Source organism: Taudactylus pleione, unplaced genomic scaffold (genome assembly GCF_031769625.1).
Source record: "Taudactylus pleione unplaced genomic scaffold, aTauple2 ptg000352l, whole genome shotgun sequence".
NCBI lineage: Eukaryota > Metazoa > Chordata > Amphibia > Anura > Myobatrachidae > Taudactylus > Taudactylus pleione.
This window is the reverse complement of record NW_028284753.1, coordinates 8,523,458-8,547,192: the sequence shown is the minus strand read 5'-3', so window position 1 is coordinate 8,547,192 and position 23,735 is coordinate 8,523,458. Positions and strand designations below refer to the sequence as shown.

The window sequence follows — 23,735 nt, the reverse complement described above, 5'->3', positions numbered from 1 at the left end:
ATTTAACAGTGTCTGAGGCCAGCTCCTATTCTCATCTGAAACAGGCTACTCAGCAGGGTTGGAGGTGACTGGCTCCAGTAAAGCCCAGGAGTTTCATGAGTGTCCGTCAGCCTCCTAGAGTACAATTGGCAAAACTAGCCAGACTGAGTAAAGCCTACTTGCAGCTGGATAAACATTCTGCACAGCTTGTGGTGGAAATGGTTGCTCTAGATCATGCTATACGGGCATTAGACTGAGTTGTACAACAATAGGCTCTACAAGCTGACCCACAAACATTTGAGGAATTAGTGGTGGTAATTGAGCAGTACCTGACTCTTGGGACATTGAATAAAAAGCCAAGCAGGGGTTCCAGCCAGTACCCAAGCCTAGAACCCAGGTCTCAGTTGTTAAAGCAAACAACCCACCTCTGGCTGTGTGTTTTAGTTGCGGTTAGCCCAGTCGTGTGCGCCAGGACTGCCCAAAGCAGGGCGAGCCTATGAACTGCACTGCGGGAGAAACAACTCGACCAGCGCTCAGCATGGCTGCTGTAAGCTTTTCCCTGGCAGAGACTACTTTGGTTCATTTGATGGTACAAGTGGAAGGCTGGAAGATGTGGGACTTAGTGGATACTAGCAGTGAATTAACCATCATCTCTGCTAACCTGGTTCCATCCGGGGCTGATCAGGTGCCACCCCCGGTAAAGGTTATATGTGTACATGGGAATGTAGAAGAATGCCCCCGAGTGCACCTCCTGGTAGTGATAAAAGGGCGATCTCTGAAGGTGGTAGCCGTAGTAGCTGCCAGACCAGCTTACCCATTGATCCTATGTCAGGATTTTCTGTTACTACAAGAGGTGGTTACTTGGTATGATGACAGCAGATGGACCATGTCAGGGGTATCCCAAGAGCCAAGCTCTGCAGTATCCCAAAGTTTGACGGCTGTAACACCCTCCTTGGCCAGTGAGCAGCAGGAGGGGAGTGAGACCAAGACACAGTGGATTCCCATCAGCAAGGAAGTGTCTTTACAGGACTTTGGCCAAGACCAACAGAATGATGGGAAGTGATAAATGCATTTGAAAATGTTGTAGAAGTAAATGGTAAAGTAATTATGGCTTTGCCAACAGGAGGTGTACCATACTTTGCATTGAAAAATGATTTGTTATATTGTGTAATATATTTGCAGGGTAAGAAAGTATACCAATTGTTGGTTCCCTGGAAACATGAGTAGTTGGTGTTGAGGGCGACTCATACACACCTGTGGGGTGGCCATTTGGGAGAGGAGAAAACTCTCCAGCGTATTCAGTTAAGATTCTTTTGGCCCGGCATTCATGCAGCAGTAAAAAAATAATGTCCAGTGTGTCAGAAGACAGCGCCCCGCCCAGGGTTTCGGCCACCTTTGGTACCCCTCCCTGTCATTTCTGGACCTTTTGAGAGAGTTGGTATGGATCTGATAGGGCCTGTGGAAAATCTGCTCATGGGCATCAATACATATTAGTGGCAGTAGATTATGCAACAAGGTACCCGGAGGCCATCCCACTACGTAACATGTAATCTAGCACTATTGCCCGGGAGTAATTGATGCTATATACCAGTCTGGGAATACCAAAAGAGGTCCTGACAGATCAAGGTAGCCATTTTGTATCTAAATTAATGAAAGATTTGTGCTGACTATTAAGGGTAGATAGGATTATCACCTCAGTTTATCACCCGCAAACAGATGGCCTAGTAGAACACTTTAACCATACCCTTAAACAGATGATAAAGAGAGCAGTGTCACAAGAAAAGCGAGATTGGGATTTACTCCTGCCTTATTTGATGTTTGCAGTTCGAGAGGTGCCCCAATCCTCCACGGGGTTCTGTCCCTTCGAACTCCTCTATGGGAGACAACCAAGAGGGATTTTAGATGTGTTAAAGGAAGAGTGGGAACAACAGCCATGCCAAAATCCTAATATCATTCAGTTTGTGTCCCAATTGTATGGCCAGTTAAGGCAGATTCCGCCACTGCTGAATGAACATATGGACAGAGCTCAGCAGCATCAGAAACGCAATTACAATGTTACCACAGTCAACCAAAATTTCAAATGAGGAGACAAGGTACTAGTGCTTGTGCCTACTACTGAAAGCAAATTGTATGCTCAATGGCGAGGCCCTTATGAGATCATGGAGGCTGTGGAACCTGTAAACTACATGGTACGACAGGATGGTAGAAGGAAGGAGGCACAAATTTACCATGTAAAGCTATTAAAACCCTGGAAAGAAAGTACGAGTCAGCCCTCTGTAGTGGCAAAAAAATCCAGGCTGTCACGTACCCATTGAGGTCACCTTCAAAAAAAAACAGGAAATGGTGTATTTAGTAGCACAAAACCAAGATATATTCTTGGCTATTCTGGGAAAGGCCCAAATCATACAACATGATATTATTCCTCCCCCCGGGGTGATAATAAAGTAGAGACCCTATCACATACCTGAGGAAAAACGGACAGCAGTAAAACAAGAGGTGGAGGAGATGCTGCACCTAGGGGTCATAGAGGAGTCAAACAGTGAATGGAATAACCCCATTGTCTTAGTGCCTAAGCCTTTGGGGGCTTTAAGATTCTGCAATGACTTAAGTTAAATAAAGTTTCTCAGTTTGATTCCTACCCTATGCCCCGTGTTGACGAGCTGATGGAGAATCTAGCAAAAAGCCAGTATCTTTATTTGACAAAAGGGTATTGGCAGATTCCTTTGACTGAAGCTGCTAAAGCAAAAACAGCCTTCTCTACCTCAGAGGGCTTGTTCCAGTACAAAATGCTGCCTTTTGGTTTGCATGGAGCCCCAGCATCTTTCCAGAGAGCTATGAAAAAGTTACTTCGGTCCCAAAGGGAGTATGCAACTGCATATTTAGACAACATTGTCATCTTTAGCTCAGACTGGGAGTCACACATTCCAAAGGTAGAGGCAGTGGTATAGTCTTTACCAGCATATGGGTTTACCACTAACCCCTTAGAATTGTGCCATTGGAATGTTGGAGGCGAAATACTTGGGACATATCGAGGCAGAGGGCAGGTTAAACCTCAGCCCAGTAAAGTGGAAGCAGTCCTCACCTGGCCTAAACCCAAATGTAAATTGCAACTCAGAACATTCCTTGGTCTGGTGGGTTATTACTGCAGATTCATACATGATTTTGCCACTAAGGCAGCTGTCTAGACCAGATAATGTGGTCTAGGCCAGCAGAGATTGCTTGGCAGGATTTAAGACAAGCCTTGTGTGTAGAGCCTGTTTGGCAAACGCCTGACTTTAAGAAGCAGTTTGTGTTGTAGACTGATACCTCTGGGACAGGCTTAGGAGCATCCTATCCCAGGAAGTAGATGGAGAGGAGAAACCTATACTCTATCTTAGCCACAAATTGCTGCCCACAGAACGCAAGTACTCAACTGTGCAACAGAAGTGCTTGGCGATTAAGTGGGCAGTAGAGCCGCTAAAATATTATCTGTTGGGGGCGAGAATTATGGCTAGTCACAGATTATGCTCCCTTACAGTGGATGCACACAAAGAGGTGAATGCCAGGGTGACCCGCTGGTTTTTGGCTTTACAGCCATTCAAATTTGAGGTACAGCATCGACTAGAGGGTAAATTTACTAAAGTTCGATTAGAGATTCATGAATCACTGAAATCTCCTGAGATCGAATTGAACTTGAACAGCAAAATCCCTTGGCAAATCTCAAATTTACTAAGACTGGATTTTGCGTTCGATTTTCAACTTGATTTCGATATTGTTTCAGTTTAAGAAGGGATTTGCTGTTCGATTTGGCATGTTCATGTCCAAATCGAACAGCAAATCCCACTCCAAAACGAATTTCAAAGCACCAAATGAATCATACTGCTTCATGCTTTAAGTTTCAGCATGAGCAGTTTGTTGTGACACAGATACATGCATACATGCTGTCGGCAACTCCACTGAGGACATTGCCGGCATCCCCCATACTGAGGACACCACCAGCACTGCCGACACCGCTGGCACAGTAAATGCACTATTGGTGTATCCAACCCACACTGTATCAGACCTGCACTGTCATCCGCACAGTATCCGACCCGCACTGTATTCTACCCACACTGTATCCAACCCACACTGTATCCCGCTCTGTAGTCAACCCACACTGTATCCAACCCACACTGTATCCCGCTCTGTAGTCATCCCACATTGTATTCAACCCACACTGTATCCCACACTGTATCCAACCCACACTGTATCCCGCACTGTATCCGACCCACACTGTATCCCGCTCTGTATTCTACCCACACTGTATCCAACCCACACTGTATCCCGCTCTGTATTCTACCCACACTGTATCCCGCTCTGTATTCTACCCACACTGTATCCAACCCACACTGTATCCCGCTCTGTATTCTACCCACACTGTATCCAACCCACACTGTATCCCGCTCTGTAGTCAACCCACACTGTATCCAACCCACACTGTATCCCGCTCTGTAGTCATCCCACATTGTATTCAACCCACACTGTATCCCGCACTGTATCCATCCCACACTGTATCCCACACTGTATCCGACCCACACTGTATCCCGCTCTGTAGTCAACCCACACTGTATCCAACCCACACTGTATCCCGCTCTGTAGTCAACCCACATTGTATTCAACCCACACTGTATCCCGCACTGTATCCAACCCACACTGTATCCCGCACTGTATCCGACCCACACTGTATCCCGCTCTGTATTCTACCCACACTGTATCCCGCTCTGTATTCTACCCACACTGTATCCAACCCACACTGTATCCCGCTCTGTATTCTACCCACACTGTATCCAACCCACACTGTATCCCGCTCTGTAGTCAACCCACACTGTATCCAACCCACACTGTATCCCGCTCTGTATTCTACCCACACTGTATCCAACCCACACTGTATCCCGCTCTGTAGTCAACCCACACTGTATCCAACCCACACTGTATCCCGCTCTGTAGTCATCCCACATTGTATTCAACCCACACTGTATCCCGCACTGTATCCAACCCACACTGTATCCCACACTGTATCCGACCCACACTGTATCCCGCTCTGTAGTCAACCCACACTGTATCCAACCCACACTGTATCCCGCTCTGTAGTCAACCCACATTGTATTCAACCCACAATGTATCCCGCACTGTATCCAACCCACACTGTATCCCGCACTGTATCCGACCCACACTGTATCCGACCCACACTGTATCCCGCTCTGTATTCTACCCACACTGTATCCCGCTCTGTATTCTACCCACACTGTATCCAACCCACACTGTATCCCGCTCTGTATTCTACCCACACTGTATCCAACCCACACTGTATCCCGCTCTGTAGTCAACCCACACTGTATCCAACCCACACTGTATCCCGCTCTGTAGTCAACCCACATTGTATTCAACCCACACTGTATCCCGCACTGTATCCAACCCACACTGTATCCCGCACTGTATCCGACCCACACTGTATCCGACCCACACTGTAAACTGCCCTGTATTTAAAACTGACTGTGGGTGTCCAGGTGCAAATCCTCTGTTGTATGGGTTGTGTCTTGTCTGTGGTATGGTATCAGTTCATTCACAGTAGAGATCAGAATCAGTGTAATCTGCACATATAGTGTTTTGTAAATTACTCGCAAATGCGACGATTAATAATACCTGTCACTAGATTAAATTTATATAAGTAGAGCAATCAACATTTAAAATATAGCATTTAATAAATATATAAAAACTTGCAATGAACAATGTTAAAAAACATATGAAAGATATTGGTGCACCTGTATATTGTCACAGAAATCAGAATGTAACAGATGATCTCAAAATGAATAGCAATGAATATAAATAAATAAAAAGAAGTGTTAAAAAGTTTGTCACCTCTTTTTGCCATCAGGGTCTGATCAACAAAATGGATGAGTGATGCACCAGACCCCAGCCTTTTCGAAGCTCCGCTCATGGCCAATGAATCTCAGCCCACAAACTGGCGGCCAAAGCTCCGCCCACTTCCCGGGTAAAGTTGTTCCCTACAATGTTTTCCTGTGATGTCACGTGCAGCCAATGGGGGAAGGAGCCCAGGCTGCTGGAGGCGCTCAGTCGCTCACTGCACTGACTGCAGTGCACAAACACAGAGCAGGTCCATCCATTACTGTGAGACATATCCTCCCTCTGGGCAGGTAAGTGTAACTGGTGGTGTCAAACATGTTTTAGTGTTATCTAAGGGGGTTGGTATTTAGGGATTTAGGGGGGGAGAGGGGCGGATTTGTTTTTTACTGGGGGATGCCGTGTTTTTAATATTGTCTATGGTGGTATATTAATATTTTGCGTGTAAACGGTCATAGGTGTCTTTATAATGGGTGCAAGGTGTGCGGTGCACATGGGCGCCTGGGTCCAGAGGGCCCTCACCGCACACCCTACACCCATAATTAAATTTGTACTTACCCCTCCGCAGATCCCGAAGTGCTGCTCCACAGCGCCGGACCGGTGCTGCAGAGCAGCAAACACTCACTTGGAAAATGGCGGGGGGCATTTTCCCAGTATTTGCGAGTGCACAAAAAAGATGTCCCCGGGAAAGTATGCACAGGCGCCATTTTGCCGGAGACCCACCCGTGCGTAGTAGATTCTGACATGAAGGCAAAATCTATTGCACTAAAAGTGCGCTGAACCGCTGACAGAGAGGAGGGGGCCCAAATGGAGGCTGCACATGGCCCCCTCCTCTCTTAAAACATGTATATGTGGGTCACTGATGCTCTCTGTATTATATCACGTCCACTGCGACACTCTGTAGTATATTGTGAGCACTGCGACACTCTCTGCATTATATGGTGGGCACTGCAGCACTCTGTTACATAGCGGGCACTGCGACACTCTGAGCATCTTATGGTGGGCACTGCGGCACTCTCTACATTATATGGTTGGCACTGCGGCACTCTGTATTATATGGTGGGCATTGTGACACTCTCTGCATTATATGATGGGCACTGCGGCACTCTATTACATGGTGGGCACTGCAACACTCTCTGCATCTTATGGTGGGCACTGTGGCACTCTCTGCATTATATGGTGGGCACTGCGGTACTCTCTGCATTATATGGTGGGCATTGCGACACTATCATATTGTGAGCACTGCAACACTCCCTGCATTATGTGGTGGGTACTGCGGCACTGTGCATTATATGGAGGGCACTGCGGCACTCTAGTACATGACGGGCACTGCGATACTATCTGCATCTCATGGTGGGCACTGCAGCACTCTCTGCATTATATGGTGGGCACTGCAGCACTCTTTATTACGTATATGGTGAGCACTGCGACACTGCATTATATGGTGGGCACTGCGGCACTCTATTACATGACGGGTACTGCGACACTCTCTGCATCTCATGGTGGGCACTGAAGCACTCTTTGTTATGTCGCTCAGAAACTGGGCGGCCGCTTGCATCCTGACCGCCCGCCTCTGTTTCGGTCGTTAGGCTGTGGGTTAACACCCACAGCTCTAACGACCGCTAGGGTGATGGTCACGATGGTCATTGATCATCACGACCATCGGGGCTTACGACGAGACCCTAGGGTAGGATCTCACTTGTCGTAAGCCCCAGAGAGCTTCTGGCTCTGTCAGAGCCGGAAGCTCTCCACTGACATTACTAGTGATGTCAGTGGGGCCTCCCCCAAACCGCAGGCGTTCCCATGGGAACGCCTCCGTTTGGGCTGCCACCCCCCCGGCCCGCCTTCCAAACAGGGTGAGCTGTCAATCAACATCGACGGCTCGCCCCCTTTGGAAAGAGACCCGCTACGACCGGCGCTGTCGGTCGTAGCAGATCTCACGCATGCGCACGAAGGAGCCGGCTCCCTTGTGTGCATGCGCACTAGACAAACATCGAGGCGGTCGTGCGGTCGCAGACCGTACGGCCGCCTCTGAATAAAGCCCTGTATCCAACCCACAAAACCACACTGTATCCAACCTGCACTGTAGCCAACCTGCTCTATATCCAACCCTCACTGTATCCAACCTGCACTATATCCAATCTGCACTGCATCACACACTGTATCTAACCTGAACTGTATCTTACCCGCACTGTATCTGACCCGCACTGTATCCAGCACTGTAACTGACTCGCACTGTATCCAACCCACACTGTATCTGACCTGCACTGTATCCAACCTGCCCTATATCCAACCCACACTGTATCTAACCTGCACTGTATCCAACCCGCACTGCATCACACACTGTATCTGACTTACACTGTATCTTACCCGCACTGTAACCTACACTGTATGTGACCTGAACTGTATCTTACCCGCACTGTATATGACCCGCACTGTATCTGACCCGCACTGTAACCTGCACTGTATCTGACCTGAACTGTATCTTACCCGCACTGTATATGACCCACACTGTATCTGACCCGCACTGTAACCTGCACTGTATCTGACCTGAACTGTATCTTACCCGCACTGTATCTGACCCGCACTGTTTTTGACCCGCAGTTATGGAACGCTGTTTTTATGGTTAGAGAGACTTTGGGAAACTGCTCAAGAAAAAGCCAATTGATCGGTGCTCCACATGGGCACAGAGTCATCAGTGGCCCAGCTCCCCGAGGAGGGAAATACAGATTGGGCACTGAGAATAGGCATGTGCTGGGGGCAGGTGTACATGTGTAGGGGACATTCTCTTGCCTCCCTGAGTAATTTAATGGGGTAACCTCTTGCGATGAAATCATCCATCATATGATCTAGTTGTTTCCTCTCATCAGTTGCATTGCTACAGATGCGGTGTACTCTTAGAAATTGGGAATAGGGCAAGCCTTTGATGAGGTTTCTGGGAAGGTGGCTCGAGGCTACTAGTAAATTATTGCGTTCTGTACGTTTTTTATAAATAGAACGAAGTGGTAATGCTGCTGTCAAAAATCTGTACTGATATGTTAAGAAAATGCACCTTTTCTGCACTAATATCGTATGTAAATTTTTTGTTGGGATCAATGGTGTTGACCACTTCCATCATTGCTATAAAGCTTTCTTGGGACCCCTGCCAAATCAAAAACACATCATTTATGTAATGCCTATAAGTTCTAATACAATCAGAATATTCAGTATTGCTTAAAAAGAGATCATTTTCAATGCTAAACATAAATGCTTTAGCATAGACCAGGGCTGCGCAAGATTCCATTGCGCAGCCCAGAGTCTGAAGGTAGAAGCAACCATCAAAAATAAAGTAATTTCTCTTGAAAGTAAGGTCAAGCAAAGGCAAAAGGAATGAAAGATCAGGACCCTGGTAGTGAGGATTGTTGGTCAACAATTGTTTCACAGCCTTAATACCTCTTTCATAGGGGATGTTGGTATATAGTAGGGGTGTGCACCGGCCACTTTTCGTGTTTTGGTTTTGGATCTGGATCTTTCTTCCTGTTTTGGATCTGGATTGGTTTTGCCAAAACCACCCTTCCATGTTTTGGGTTCTGGGTTTTGTGTTTTGGATCTGTATTTTTTTGAAAAAAAACCCCATAAAAACAGCTAAAATCACAGAATTTGTGGGTTTTTCTGCTCCTATGCTATTATTAACCTCAATAACCTTAATTTCCACTCATTTCCAGTCTATTCTGAACACCTCACACCTCACAATAGTGTTTTTATGTCCAAAAGATTGCACCGAGGTAGCTGGATGACTATGCTAAGCGACACGAGTGGGCAGCACAAACACGTGGCCCATCTAGGAGTGACACTGCAGTGGCAGACAGGATGGCAGTTTCAAAAACTAGGCCCCAAACAGTACATAATGCAAAGAAAAAAAAGAGGTGCAAGATGGAATTGTCCTGCACACTTTAACAAACCAATCATTTCAGCGCCAGGGTCTGCCACATGACTGTGGCTGAAATGATTTGTTTGTTTGGGCCCCCACAAAACAATCTGGCAATTAATCTGTCCCTGCACAAACTGGCTCTACGGAGGCAAGATGTCGTCCTCATCCTCCTCATCCACCGATTCCTCACCCTCTTCAGTGTTGTGTACATTCTCATCCTCATCCTCACAGAGTATTAATTCGTCCCCGCTGGAATCCACCACCACAGGTCCCTCTGTACGTTCTGGAGGCTGGTCTCCCTGGAAGAGTTGATAATTAATTTTTATGAACATCATCTTCTCCACATTTTGTGGAAGCAACCTCCTACGCCTTTCGCTGACAAGGTTCCCGGCTGCACTAAACACTCTTTCGGAGTACACACTGGAGGGGGGGCAACTCAGGTAAAATAGAGACAAATTGCCTCTTTTTCCTGCCAGTACAGGTACGGACTGTCTGACATCCTACTTGGATGCTGTCACCGATGTAATCCTCCACCATTCTGTCAATGGTGACAGTATCATATGCAGTGACAGTAGACATGTCAGAAATTGTTGGCACGTCCTTCAGTCCGGACCAGATGTCCAAACCGGCCCTTGACTTATGACACAGGCGCACGCTTGGCGCTGCTGCTGTGTTGATCCACGTGCGGCTACTGCGCATACATTTTGCTCACAAACACAGAAAAAAAGAATTGTTTATTTTTTGTGGAGTGCACTTTGGGGGTTACACCACCCTATAACAGACTTATGGGACACAGGCGAACGCTTGGCGCTGCTCCTTTGTTGATGCACGTACAGTGCACACAATTCACAAACACAGAAGAAAATGTTTTATTTTTGTTGAAGTGCACTTTGGGGGTTACACCACCCTTTAACAGACAGACGCACGCTTGTCACTGCTGCTTTGAGGATGCAGGTGCGGCTACAGCCCACACAATTCAGAAAGACAGAAAAAAAAAGAATTTTAAATTTTTTTCGGAGTGCACTTTGGGGGTTACAGCACCCTTTAACGGACAAGCCATCCATCCCTTTATTTAAGACACAGGCACACGCTTGGCGCTGCTCCTTTGTTGATGCACATGCAGCCACAGTGCACACAATTCACAAACACAGAAAATAATTCCTCCACCATTCTGTCAGTGGTGACAGTATCATATGCAGTGACAGTAGACATGTCAGAAATTTACATTGTTGGCACATCCTTCAGTCCGGACCAGATGTCCAAACCGGCCCTTTACTTATGACACAGGCGCACGTTTGGCGCTGCTGCTGTGTTGATACACGTGCGGCTACTGCACATACATTTCGCACACAAACACAGAAAGAAAAGAATTGTTTATTTTTTGTGGAGTCCACTTTGGGGGTTACACCACCCTTTAACAGACTTATGGGACAAAGGCGCACGCTTGGCGCTGCTCCTTTGTTGATGTACGTGCAGCCACAGTGCACACAATTCACAAACACAGAAAATAATTCCTCCACCATTCTGTCAGCGGTGACAGTATCATATGCAGTGACAGTAGACATGTCAGAAATTGACATTGTTGGCACATCCTTCAGTCCGGACCAGATGTCCAAACCGGCCCTTGACTTATGACACAGGCGCATGCTTGGCGCTGCTCCTTTGTTGATGCACGTGCAGCCACAGTGCACACAATTCAAAAACACAGAAAATATTTTTTTATTTTGTTTGGAGTGCACTTTGGAGGTTACAGCACCCTTTAACAGTCAAGACAGCCGGCCCTTTACTTATGACACAGGCGCACGCTTGGCGTTACTTTGTTGAAGCACGTGCGGCTACTGCGCACACAATTCACAAACACAGAATTTTTTTTTTTTTTATGAGTGCACTTTGGGGGAGCACCCCTGATGCACAGATCACCCCCTGGATAACACTACAGCACCCCTCTAGGACTACAGCCTTTATGGGACACTGCACAACATAGTCCAGCCAGCCCCTATAGACTTTGGAGTGGACACACCCCCTATGGACAACTGACTGCACAACACAGCCCAGCCAGCCCTAATGACAGCAGCACAACACAGCCCAGCCAGCCCCTAAGGACAACAGCAGCACAACACAGCCCAGTCAGCCCCTATGGACTGAGTGGTCACAGCCCCTATGGACAATAGCAGCACAACACAGCCCAGCCAGCCCTAGCTCCCACCCTCCCTCTTCACTGTCCACAGCTGGAGTGAGAAATGGCGCCGACGCGGGGACCTTTTATAGAATCCAAAACCCGCGAGATCCAGAAGGCGGGATGATGACGTTTTGCCTCGATTTCAGTTCCGAGTCAGGCGGGAAAAGTCAAGCCTGACTCGGATACGACTCGGATCGGGGGGGCTCGGGGGGGTTCGGATTCCAGAAATCCAAACCCACTCATCCCTAGTATATAGGCTTACTATATCAATAGTGCAAAGCCAACAATCATCTGGGAAGTTTGGAATGTTCTCAAGTATTTTCAAAAATTCTGTGGTGTCTTTCGAGTAAGCTTTTTGTGCCTGAACTGCAGGCTGCAAGAAAAAGTCCACGTATCTTGAGACATCATAATATAGAGAGTCACTTGCAGATATAATAGGTCTGCCTGGCATCCTTATGTAACTTAGGAAGTGTATAAAAACAGGTACCCTCGGGGCTGTGGGCAGCCCCGGTCTATGCTAACGCATTTATGTTTGGCATTGAAAATTGTCTATTTTTTAGCAATACTGAATATTCTGATTGTACTTATAGGCGTTACATAGATGACGTGTTCTTGATTTGGCAGGGGTCACAAGACAGCTTTATAGCAATGATGGAAGTGGTCAACACCATTGATCCCAACATAAAATTTAGTTCCTATATTAGTGCAGAAAAGGTGCACTTTCTTGACATATCAGTACAGACGGCAGAATTACCACTTCGTTCTATTTATAAAAAACCTACAGACCCCAATAATTTACTACTAGCCTCGAGCCACCTTCCCAGAAACCTCATCAAAGGCTTGCCCTATTCCCAATTTTTAAGAGTACACCACATCTGTAGCAATGCTACTGATGAGAGGAAACAACTAGATCAAATGACGGATGATTTCATCACAAGAGGTTACCCCATTAAATTACTAAGGGAGGCGAGAGACAAAGCATTGGCCGCTCCTAAAAAAGCTAGCTCTATGGCACAGAGCAAATCTCCTGACTCTGACAGGATAGTATGGGTTAATGGCTTCAGTGCCAGTAGCAACACTATCATAAAAACAGCCAAACGATTCTGGCCCATGATAAAAACTGTTAGTAGATTGCCTCTCCTTAAGAATTCCTCAATACTCCCTTGCTTTAAGCGTGGCAAAAATATCTGCGATTAGTTAGTCCACACGGATATTTCTGGTTTTGGGAGTAGCAGCACATCACATTTCCTGACCAAGATGCCCGGGAATTACAAGTGCTTGGGATGCACAACCTGTGGCTTCTTGGAGACAGGAGACAGTTTTGTACATCCTCATACAGGTCCATAGGCAAACGCAGGGGGGGGGGGTTCCGTCTGCCTGAAAACCCCCCTCCCCAGCCCACACCATGACCACAATAGAAATAGTAATATAATAGATTGTTACTAATGCTGCATGTTCTTCTCAGTATCACAAATGAAATAATTAGCACCACCTGTGGATCTTTTAACATGTATCAGCCAATAATAAATAACCTGTGTACCAACTAGAAGATATGGAAAACATGCACTGCTAGAGATGCAATGCTATAGAGCCCAATATGTACATATACAGTATGTCCAGGGCAGTGCTAGGTTCTTCTGCTGCTCCTCCAGGCTCCCGGACTTGCTCCAATAGTCTGGAATGGTGCCCACATCTAAAATAAATACATTCAGCTCAGGCTGGATGGCCTACAGGTGCATCTAATGGGTTACTGTGATCACTGGTCCTGTATATGCTGGAATTATTACACACAATACACTTTGTATGACGCTTATTGAAGCTGGTTAATTACTAATTCTGCCCTTTTCATTGACTGTCCACACTCACTCCAAAAAATGAAGCATTTGGAAACCCCCTTCTGGAAATCCTGCGTTTGCCACTGAGCTCGCAGATATAAGATTAGACACATTCTCACGTGTACCAGTCAGTACGTAGTATACTACATTAGATATCCACGTGGACATCTATATGTAGGCAAAACTACTAATTTCGCGAGCGCATGGTGCTCCACAGATCTGCGATTCGACAAGCCCTCTCTGGTAAGGATAATGATCAACCATCATTTTAAGGAATGTTGACACAATCTGTCTACATTGCGTTATAAAATGATTGTCCACATTCCTGAAAACATAAGAGGAGGAGATAGGGTGACACTGTTATTACAGGCTGAAGCCCGCTGGATTTTCCATTTACCGTTTTTGTGGTACAACTTTGTATGGCTGCCATGTGGTTATCTGCCCACACACATTTATAATTTCTATGCAGTTGTCACCTTCGCGTTTTCAGACGCTGCCTTTGGATAAAAAGGGGGTTCCCAGTGAAGCCCAGGAACATCCCCTCCCATTGGAGGACAGCTTTTGGATGTCCCAGAGTGATCCCTGTGCCCCCTAGCGGAGCAAGAAGAAAGGAAGATTTATGGATTTACCTTGTTAAATCCTTTTCTTTGACTCCATAGGGGGCACAGGGCGTCCACACTGAAGCTCCTGGCTGGCAGGATTTATTCTTCTACTACCGGTTCTTGACGCACCTTTCTCTGACTTGTGTTCTGAGTGTGTGCCGGTCTTCCTTCTCCCTCTTCCTTTCCTCGCTCCTTCCCTTGGCTTGCTAACTGCTGGCCGGTGGCTGGGGCTATGGTGTAGTAACTATTTGGTGCCCAGCTTCTCCCTCTCCAGTTAAGACCAAAAAATCCTCCTTTTCAATGTGTAAGAAGAGTGGAAATGATGCTGCACAGTCAAGTCTTACTACTGGCACAGGCATAAACAAGCAGCAATTACTAAACTACATTTCCCATACTACACTGATAAGCATCTAAAAAGAATATTTATAATAAATACTTAAGAAAATTAGAGTTTCTCCTATGAATTGTATTTGTCATTAACTTAGGCAAAAGCTACTTACCTTGTTCTATATAATCAATTTAAATGATTGCAATCTTCAGTGGAGTTCTGTGTAAGTAGACTTTTCGATTTTCCCAACAGCGCAGCCAGTTTTGGACTAAAAATATATTAATAGGGAGTTAAAGCTTAACAAAATAATAAGAATTGGCAAAACATACATATACATTATTTAATTACATTTACAATTATTTTCCTTGTGGAAAGTATTAGGGTAAACCTGCACTGAACAACTATATTTAAATAGGCCAAATATGGATCCTTATTGAAATATCAAAACTTCTTAAATACTCCAAAAAAGGGAGAAGTAATGTTGAAGAATTTACATTGATGCAGTTTTAGAGCAAAAACGACAAACACCAGGAAACCTTCTTGAATTTTGAATAGTACTCTACAACATGTATTATTAAAAAGATGAATATCCTTAAAAAGTATGAAGAAACACTGCTTTGATCCTTTCATTAACAGCTCTCCTTAGCGTCATATGACATGTACAGTTGGTTATCCACTATGATTGAATTTTTTCACTAATATCATTATGAATGAGTTGACTCTAAATTACAAGATGGTATTAAACCTGAAGAGACACACAAACAAGATAAAGTATAATTTTAGCTAGTGATTTCAGCATTATACAAACTGCTTATGTACTGTAGTTGAGGCTTAGATGTACAGATATGACAAGGTCTTCTCAATTGCATATAAATGCTCTCTGATTAGAATTTCACAGCCTCGAGCTATTGAAATAGTTGTTATTATCTCTGCAGGATTTATAATCCCAAAAGGACGTTATAGTCACAATTGCTGTCATTTGCTTGTTTGCTATTTTCGCTTTTTACATTGTCTTTCTTGTGTAGAATTTTTTAAAGACCTGTCTCGTGCAGAAACTAGAAAGTGATCTAATGCCAATGACAATATGGCATGGGGTTTTGGTGATTATCCAAAGTATAGTGTTAAAGGAGTTACCATAATTTTGATAATATATTTTAGGTATATTTTATATTGGATGTGTTGCTTGCAGAGCAGTAGTTGTAGTAGTTACAGTGGATCAGAAAAGACTCAGTTGACATAATACTGACAGCATATTATACGGGGTTGCACATTAAATGCAAACAGGCCCAAGCCGTAAACCTGATAATTCTGTAATTTGACAAAGTGGCCTCTAGTCCAATCAGTAAACTAAAAACAGGACACTTTATTGTCTTCAAGCAGTTGTAGGTACTACAGGCTGAACACTAACAATACTATTAGATATATTTTTCATAATAAATCATCATTATTTCTGATGGTCTCACTCAAATTTTGTTGAGAGGATTGTGCACTCTGTGCTGCCTCTCCCTATGTTACCACTGGATCCCGGGGACTCAGGCCCTGATTCAGAGCCGGACGCTCTGACAGACCGCTCGCTCTGAATCAGGGCCGGTCTTTTTTTTTTTTAGAACGGCCTCCTAGCCGCTCGCATAGCTGTGAGTGACCACCCACAGCTATAGCGAGCGGCCAGGAAGATGGTCGCGATGGTCAAGACCATTGCGACCATCGGGCTTGCGACGAGACCCTTGTGGTAGGGTCTCGTTGCCGCAAGCCCCAGAGAGATTTCGGCTCTAACAGAGCCGAAATCTCTCCCACTGACATCACTCGTGATGTCAGTGGGGCTGGCCCCAAACGGAAGCGTTCACATGGGAACGTCTCTGTTTGGGCAGCCACTCCCCTGGCCCGCCCACCAAAGGGGGCGTGCTGTCACTCAACATCGACAGCACGCCCCCTTTGGTACGAGACCCGGAGCGTCGGATTGCCCGTCGCTATCCGGGTTTCACGCATGAGCATGACAGAGCTGGCTCCGTTGTGCGCATGCGCTCTGGGCCACCATCGACCCGGTTGTGAGCGCTCAGCGATTGTGACCGGGTCTGAATCAGGCCCTCCGTTCCTTAGAGATGGATGTGCTGACATCAGTGTGACATCCGACTGAATGTGCTACTGCGCATGTGTGTCTTGTCTGTGCATCTTCCTTCTCCATTCTACACATGATAGGACGTGCCCCTGAATGTCACCACTGCTAGCTATAGCAAATACTCCACTGCCACCACTGGATGTATATGTGTACAGGTGTGTACTTTTTACTACATGGCACAACACCTGCCTTTACTGCACACGTTCCTGGCTGGACCTGTTGTACTTGTATTCCTGCACTGTGTACCTAGTGCATTAACGCTGTGTTAACCGGCATCCTGTGTTGACCTCTATCACACACCGTTGACACGTATATAATAGAGATGAGCGGGTTCGGATCTCAGAGATCCAAACCCACCCGAATTTTGAGATCCGGGGCGAGATCCGAACATGCGTTCGGTTCCCCCGCCGTCCTTTGATCTCAATCTGAAGCAAAACCATAGAGACTAAATTTCGCGGTTCACGTGCTTTTGTCTCTATGTATATAAGGGACCACGCCGTGGCCACCATTTCACTCCAGCTGTGTAGACTGAACAGGGAGGGAGGGTAGTGTAGGGCTGGGAGAGGTAGTACTTATCTGTGCTGGTGCTGTGCTGGTGCTGTGCTGTCTGCTGTGTCCTGGCTGGTGCACTGCTGATCCATCTGCTGCTGTCACTGATATGATGTCTGCTGTGTCCATCTGGGTTGGTGCTGTTGCTGATCTATCTGGGCTGGTGCTGTGCTGTCTGCTGTGTCCATCTGGGCTGGTGCTGATCTATCTGGGTCCAAGTTCTGGACTCGAAAAAATTTTTTTTTTTTTTTAATTTTTTTGTCTGTGTGTGCATGTTAGGCTTAGCCACACATGATACAGCAATGCAACCTAGTGTTGCCCGACTCCAGTAGTCATCAGTCTGTGCTCTGGGCCCAAGTTCTGGACCCGAAAAAAAAAAAAGTGTCTTTTGTCTATTTTTTTTCTGTGTGTGCGTTTTAGGCTTAGCCACATAGCCACACAAGATACAGCAACGCAAGTTTCAACCTAGTGCTGCCCAACTCCAGTCATCATCAATCTGTGCATTGGGCTCAAGTTCTGGACCCGAAAAAGAAATAGTGTCTTTTGTCTATTTTTTTTCTGTGTGTGTGTGTGTGTGTGTTAGGCTTAGCCACACAAGAACAAGATACAGTCAGCAAAGCAAGTTGCAACCTAGTGCTGCCCGACTCCAGTCATCATCAATTTGTGCTCTGGGCCCAAGTTCTGGACCCGAAAAAAAAAAAAATTGTGTCTTTTGTCTATTTTTTTTCTTTGTGTGTGTTAGGCTTAGCCGCACAAGATACAGCAATGCAAGTTGCAACCTAATGCTGCCCAACTCCAGTCATCATCAATCTGTGCTCTGGGCCCAAGTTCTGGACTCCCCCAAAAAATAAAACAAATAGTGTCTTTTTTTGTCTAAATTTTTTTCTGTGTGTGTGTGCGTGTTAGGCTTAGCTGCACAAGAACAAGATACAGCCAGCAACGCAAGTTGCAACCTAGTGCTGCCCGACTCCAGTCGTCATCAATCTGTGCTCTGGGCCCAAGTTCTGCACCCGAAAAAAAAAAAATAGTGTCTTTTGCCTATTTTATTTCTGTGTGTGCATGTAAGGCTTAGCCACACAAGATACAGCAGCAATGCAAGTTGCAACTTAATGCTGCCCGACTCCAGTCATCATCAATCTGTGCCCTGGCCCAAGTTCTGGACCCGAAAAACAAAAAGCATAAATAATTGTGTCTTTTGTCTATTTTTTTACTGTGTGCGCACGACGCACGTGTGTGAATTTTGTAAACGCACCTTGGCTACACTATTGGTGCTTGTGACACCGCATCAAGACTGCAGAAAATATGGAGGGCTGTCATATTATAAGAGAGCAAGGCCAAGAACCACATGTTGTAGCTGCCGCCAGCAGTCATCATGATGATGCAAAGCTGTCAACTTCCTCGTCCTCTATGAAGGCCCATGCCCCAGGGCTTAAGTCACGCCATGGATATGGTAAAGCCACTTTTACTGTAGTAAAGAAAAAAAAATCGAAAGGCAAGTTACCTTAGATAAACAAAAAATTGGCAATATGCCATTCACTACATGAAGTGGCAAGGAAAGGATAAGGCCTTGGCATTTATTTATGTTGAATGCTGGTTCTGATAGCCCTTCTGCTTGTAGTAGTAGTGGTGGTGGTACCATTAAAAAATTGAAAGTTGTTAAGAAGAGTAAGACAGCTCCGGAAAAACCAACTGTGTGCCCTGAAAAATTTAAATCACAAATCCCCGAGGAGAGTGCAAGTGTGTCCGTGGTTGTCATGTGTGAGCCAGACCTAAATACTAGTGTACTGGAGGATCCTCCAAGTTCCAACATTTGTGTGTCCTCTGTAAATGTGGGGAGGGCAGTCAACATCTTGCAGACATAGTCAGTGAGGATGCTTCCGTGGAATTACACATGAATGAGGAGGATATTTTGGTAGTTGAAGGCGCTAAGGATGATGAGGATGTTGATGATGAAGATGTTGATGCCGAGGATGTCCTTTGTGTAAGTAAGGCAACAGCTGTGTCCCATGGATTGAAAAAGCCAAAGCCCATTGTTGTCATGCCGGGGCAAAAGACAAAAAAATCCACTTCTCACGTGTGGAATTACTTCCACCCCAATCTGGACAACAGTTTTCAAGCCATATGTAAACATTGCCAAGCAAGAGTGAGTAGAGGGAGGGACCTAAACCACCGAGGAACCTCCTCCTTTTTATGTCACTTGGAGCACATTCATCAAATATCAAAGTGTATGTCGCCAAGTTCCAAAACTCAAAACGTAACAAGTCCAGTGTCACCTACCTGCTTCCTCTCTGTGGGATCCAAGTGCCTTCGATCTCCACCACCAACACCTGCATCATCAACATCCTCATTCGTCATCAGGAGTAGTCCTGCTGCTTCCAATGTTGTTATTCAAAGCATGATTGACTCCTCTCCTATCCGTGATTCCTCAGAAGGATCTTTGATGACTACGCCTGTTGCTGCTGTGAGTGGATCTTCATCCCAGAAGGGGACCAAGAGGAAGACTACTTGTAGTGTATCCTCCAAAAAACAATTAACCGTCAAACAATCATTTGCAAGGGCAAACAAGTATGACAGCAATAACCCAGCAGATTACTGACGCCATAACAGCTATGCTGGTATTAGATGTGCATTCAGTATCCGCCATTACTGCAGTGGGTTTTCAACAGTTAATTGAGGTCCTATGTCCTCGCTACCAGATCCCTTCTAGATTCCACTTCACTAGACAGCAATTCCAAGTCTGTACAAGGACATTAAAAAAAACCTAAGACATTCGGCAACCACTTGTCAAAGATTGCATGACCAGCAGGTACTGTTAAATTTGCCCTGCCATCAGCTGAAGCAAGAGGTAGTAACTCGGTGGAATTCTACCCTCTATATGCTTCAGCGGATGGAGGAACAGCAAAAGGCCATCCAGAGCTATACAACGGCCTATGACATAGGCCGTGGAGGGGGGATTGCACCTTACTCAAGCACAGTGGAGAATAAATTCCATGTTGTGCAAGGTTCTCAAACCCTTTGAACTTGCCACACATGAATTTAGTTCAGACACTGCCAGCTTGAGTTGGGTCGTTCCCCTCATCAGACTTTGCAAAAACAGCTGGAGAAACTGAAGGAGGAGTTGAAATGGAGCAATTGCGCAAGGTATGTCGAACGGGTGGATCAAGCCAGGATCCAAGAGTCGTCAATCTATTGAAATCTGAAAAATATATTTTGGCGACCATTCTGGATCCTAGGTTTAAGTCCTACCTTGTGAGTTTTTTTTCAACAGACTGAAATCTAAAAATATGCAAAGACCTGTTGGTAAAACAATTGTCAGCTGCAGCCGCACGTGAAATGCCATCATCTCCTCCTTCAGTTTCTGCAGCTGCCAGGAAAAAACTAAATTTTCCTTACAGAATGCCTGCTGGTCATGCAGATCGTTCACCAAAAAATGACATCTGATTGGGGGTGAGAGAACTGCCTACTAGTAACATGTCTTCTACCATGACTATGTGTGATATGGGCTCCATTCACAGAATGGTGGAGGACTATTTCAGAGATAACATCCTAACAGGCATGTCAGACAGTCCATTTCAGTACTGGCAGGAAAAAGAGGCAATTTGGAGTCCTATGCACAAACTGGCTTTGCAGTACTTAAGTTGCCCACCCTCCAGTGTGTACTCCGGTGCGGTGAAGCTGGCAACCTTGTCAATGATCGGCATAGGAGGTTACTTCCTCAAAATGTAGAAAAGATGATGTTCATTAAAGTGAATTACAAATTCCACGAGGAAGACCTCTATCAACAATTACATCAAAAAATTACAGAAGTGCCTATGGTGGATTCCAGCAGGGATGAATTAATATTGTGTGAAGAAGAGGATGTACACACTGATGGGGATGACGAGGGTGAGGTTGACGCCAACATGTAATGTGAAGCCAGTTTGTGTATGGGATCATTTTCATTTCCATGTCCAATGCACATTGGCAGCTTGTTTATGGGGGTGCAAACAAACCAATCACTTCAGCCACAATTGGCAGTCCTTGTTGCTGAAATGATTGGTTTGTTAAACTGTGCATGTCCTGTTTTGGGTCGGAGGGCCCAAGGACTATTCCATCTTGCACCTTTTTCCTTTCTATTATGTGCTGGTTGGGGCATTGCTGCCTGACATTTTAAATTAATGTTATGGTTAGTTTAGGAACCAAATATTTTTGTCTTTAAATTAAAATTAATTTATTATCAATTTTACAGCCAGGGGCTGCACCAATGAATTGTTTTTAAATTAATTTATTATCAATTTTACAGCCAGGGGCATCACCAATGATTTTTTTTATTATTAATTATTCAGCCCAGGGCTGCACCAATGAATTGTTTTTTAATTTATTTATTATCAATTTTACAGCCAGGGGTTGCACCAATGAATTGTTTTTGAATTAATTTATTATCAATTTTACAGCCAGGGGCTGCACCAACTATGACTTATCAATTTCCCAATCCTCAAGGGTATCCCAACCATCATCTTTGCACAGTCCTCAACTCTAATAATTATATCAATCAGTTTTGAGCCAGCAAGCTGGATGCAACCTTTTGGCCCTTTAACTAGATGAAAAAATTAATATTGTGAGCTGTGAGGTGATCAAAATTGACTGGAAACGAGTGGAAATAAATGTTATTGAGGTTATTAATACTGTAGGAACAAAAAAGGCCCATTTTAAGTGATTTTAGCTGTTTTTTTTCTTTTTTAAGAAAAAATCCAAACCAAAACCCGAAAACAAAACACGGAGGTGAGGTTTTGGCAAAACCAATCCAGATCCAAAACCAGGGGAGATCCAGATCCAAAACCAAAATACGGGGGTCGGCGCACATCCCTAATATATCAACAACTATTGGTTTTGCCAATAAATGTAGTATCCACCTCACTGTAATTTGCAATGCTGGATACTAAAATATCAGAGCAATTCAACATTCCTCCGATGCAGGGCCAGCTGATATGAAAATCTAAGAACTAACACTGATGCCTCCATAGCAGTGAAACTTAACACTGCTGTGTAGGTGTGCATACGTTAACCAGGTTCATACATATGTTAAGAGATAATAATGCAGCAGTAGGGGGGGGGGCTGGATCCAAAAGGATTCTTTTTCACAACCCGGTCCTCCTTTGCATAGGAAGGAGCTAGGGTCTGGGAATTGGCGCCATCTAAAGATAACATCAGTTCCTGCTGTCGAGTACTGAAAATGTTGTATTTTCTGAGCTTGATGAATGTAGGTCCCCATACTATTGCATTGGAGTGGTGTGCCACATTAGCACTGAAAAGTAAGCAGGGGATATCATAGAAACATAGAATTTGACAGCAGATAAGAACCACTTGGCGCATCTAGTCCTCCCCTTTTCATTTATCCTTTTGGCAACTTCCACCCTATTTGCTCCTTAGGTCTCTATTAAGGATATTCTTATGCATATCCCAAGCATGTGTAAATTGTTCCACCATTTTAGCTTTAACCACCTCTGATGGGAGGCTATTCCACTTATCCACTACCCTTCCTGTGAAGTAATTTTTCCTCAAATTTCCTCTAAGCCTACCTCCCTCCCTCCAGTCTCAGTGCATGTCCTCGTGTTCTTGTGCATCTATTCCTTTGAAGACTGTCTCCCTCCTGTACCTAGTTAAAACCCTTGATGTATATGAACATTTCTATCATGTCCCCCCTTTCCCTTCTTTACTCCAAACTATACATATTAAGATCTTTTAGTCTTTCCAGGTAAGTTCTGTGCTGTAGGCCATGCACCATTTTGGTTGCCCTTCTTTGTACCATCTCTAATGTATTTATATCCTTCTGGAGATATGGCGTCCAGAACTAAATGCAAAATTCTAGATGAGGTCGTACCAATGACCTATACATTATTGCTTCTTTTTTCCTGCTACTGATTCCTCTCCCTATACAACCAAGCATCTGACTTGCCTTCCTCAATGCTTTGGTGCATTACTGCCTTCAAGTCATCTGAAATGGTGACTCCTAAATCCCTTTCCTCCTCTGTATTTTCATGCGTGCCATTGATACTATATTTAGCCTTTAGGTTGTTGAGACCCAAGTGCATGATTTTGCATTTTTTGACATTAAAGTGTAGTTGCCATGTTCTTGCCCATTCCTCTAGTCTACCCAGATCCTCAGTGTTTTTTTTAACCCCTCCTGGTGTGTCTACCCTGTTGCATACATTTGTGTCATCTGCAAAAAAGCATACTTTCCCTTCAATATTATTTGCAATATCACCAAGAAACATAGATATTAAAAAGCACTGGCCCAAGTACAGATCCCTGGGGTACTCCACTGGTAACCTTTCCCTCCCATGAGTACACTCCATTTACTACAACTCTCTGCAACCA

At 45.1% G+C, this 23,735-nt stretch overlaps 1 long non-coding RNA gene across 2 annotated transcripts in view; it reads left to right on the top strand.

Moving 5' to 3' along the window:
* Nucleotides 1-23,735, top strand: part of LOC148508647 (uncharacterized) — a 129,428-nt gene that overhangs the window by 95,338 nt on the left and 10,355 nt on the right. For both annotated transcript variants that reach the window (XR_015869562.1, XR_015869563.1), the window contains one exon: nt 5,873-6,152. This is a non-coding gene — a long non-coding RNA (uncharacterized LOC148508647). The remainder of the gene's footprint in view (nt 1-5,872; nt 6,153-23,735) is intronic.